This window comes from Loxodonta africana, chromosome 1, assembly GCF_030014295.1.
Source record: "Loxodonta africana isolate mLoxAfr1 chromosome 1, mLoxAfr1.hap2, whole genome shotgun sequence".
Taxonomy (NCBI): domain Eukaryota; kingdom Metazoa; phylum Chordata; class Mammalia; order Proboscidea; family Elephantidae; genus Loxodonta; species Loxodonta africana.
The window spans coordinates 79,595,508-79,597,752 of record NC_087342.1 but is presented as its reverse complement, the minus strand read 5'-3'; the positions used below and the strand labels follow the sequence as shown (position 1 = coordinate 79,597,752).

Below are 2,245 nucleotides of genomic sequence, written 5' to 3'. Positions count from 1 at the left end.
ATGTATGAGTCCATAATAGAAGATAAAATACAATGCCTATTTCCCAATGTTGAAATTGCTTTATTCATATTTCTAATTTTAATGATCACAAACTGCACAAGAGAATGCTGGTTTTCCATCCTAAAGACATGCAAACCCTCAGCCTAAAACAATAATTCAGGAAAGACTCTATCCATTGTCCTTATCGTATATAGAAGTAGATATTGTTCGGCAGCTTAATTGTTATTAAATCATTGAAGAATTCATAACGGCAAAAAATAGAAAGATACATTTTTAATGATAACATGTTAGAGATGAAAGAGCTACCTAAAAATAAAATATAGTAACTTCCTGTGATATTTGTTTTCTGATCATTCAATTTTCTTTTAAGACATTTTTCATTTGTTCATTTATAATTATAGCACTTATTATGAAGCAAGCATCAAAATTGAAGTATGAGCCATTTAAAGCAAAAAAGGTGAAAGTCAATGTTTTGTTGTGGGAGATCAACAGAATTTTATATTGATTGTTGAAACAACTAAGTTCACTGACTCATCTTCTTTGTTGTAGCATATGGAGAATATTCTTTTTGTAAAAATTATTTATATAGTAAAAATATTAGTACCCTGCATCTACTAAAACTTTTATAGTCCAGTTCATCTCATTCTGCTAAAAGGGCACATGTCACTTTTGTGTTCAATCGCTAATGTTATAGTCGCATTTGAAAAGAAGTTACATTATGGATAGCTAAGACACACACACATACATATACACACATGTATGTATGTAACTCACATGTCCTGCGCGAATGCCTGAGTAAGCAGAGTAGGGAGCACCACAGATTGTCAGTGTTTAGAGCTCTTACATGCCTTAACCCACCCCTGCACTGAACCCATTTCAAACTTCTGACCTCCAAAACTGTAAGATAATAAATTTGTGGGTTTTTTTTTTTTTTTTAAGCCATTAAATTTGTGGTAATTTGGTACAATAGCAATAGGTAACTAATCCAGAGTTCGGTATTAGGTTGTACTGTAGTCGGTGTACCGAAAAGCTATCTTATTACCAAAGGAGATGGATAAAGTTCTGGAAGGATTTCTTGGCAGAGTGTTAAAAAAAATCACAATTTGTATAGGTGCACTTATAATCGCATCACATAAAGTCGATTGGAGTTAGTTCTGGAATCTGCATTTCATTCTCAAAAACTTGACCAGTGGAATAGTTTCCCCTTCTACTAGGTTTCTTTTTCAAGAGAATTTATGTAGAAGAGACAAAAACCTCCCGTGCTCTCTCTGAGGCCCGAATTCAGGACCTTCAGATTAGGGACTGACACGCTGCCTACTGCGCTAAAATGTAAAATTACACCAGCTTTAGCAAAGCTCTCAATTCAGACCATTTCAAGCCTAAGTGAAATTTCTGAAGCATTAGGTTTTTATATACTATACCCCTCCAGGCCCCATAAGAAATTGAAGCTACTTCATACATAAGTTTGCTGTTATTCTGAATTTATCACTATAACCTTGATAAAATTGTTTCGGGATTTTACCTTTGAGTAAGTAAATCTATGACAGAATGAAGTTTTCTACTCCACTTTAAACATCACTTTCTGCTGGGTGACATCCAGCAAGTTGCCTATTGTCTCCGTGCCTCAAATTCTCCATCAGGAAAATGGAGATTCTAGTAAAAGTACCTATCCTTTGAGGCAGTTAGGAGGACTGAATGACAGTAAATGTAAGGAGAGTGCATGACACATAATAAGTTCTTAATAACTTTTAGTTGTTATTGACTGTTTTTTTGTGTAACTAGCATGTAGACTTGTTCTAGGAAAAGAGTAACATGTTGGAAAAAATTCTTTTTGCTTTGCAAACACTAGGATTAAAAACCTGCCAACAAGTGTGGTAGTGTGGTCCAGTGGTCTAAGACCCTGGATTTAGGCTCCAGTCTCTGCCGAGGTGTGGGTTTGAATCCCACTGCTGCCAGTACTATTAGTAATTTAATCCATCTGAGAATAGAATTTGCAGATGTCAAAAATTTTTTTTTTTTTTTATTTAGCATAGTTACCTGGGACTGGTCACCTAAAGAAAGTATTTACCTTCCCTTCCCATTTTTTTCCCATTAGTGTGGGGACGTGTGTATACCCGTTTAAACTTTGGCTGATTGGTGAACCTCAAGTGACTTCAGTACTGAGTTAAAATGTGTCTGGGGGCCATACTCTCATAGTTTCTCCAGTCTCTTTCAGACCAGTTGGTGGTGGTAGCCAGGTACCATC

The 2,245-nt window shown here is 35.6% G+C and overlaps 1 non-coding gene across 1 annotated transcript; it reads left to right on the top strand.

The window, feature by feature from the left end:
- The first annotated feature begins 1,873 nt into the window (after positions 1–1,873).
- On the top strand, positions 1,874–1,955 carry TRNAL-UAG (transfer RNA leucine (anticodon UAG)). Its single transcript has one exon. It is a non-coding gene; the product is annotated as a tRNA-Leu (tRNA).
- The last annotated feature ends 290 nt before the right edge of the window (positions 1,956–2,245 follow it).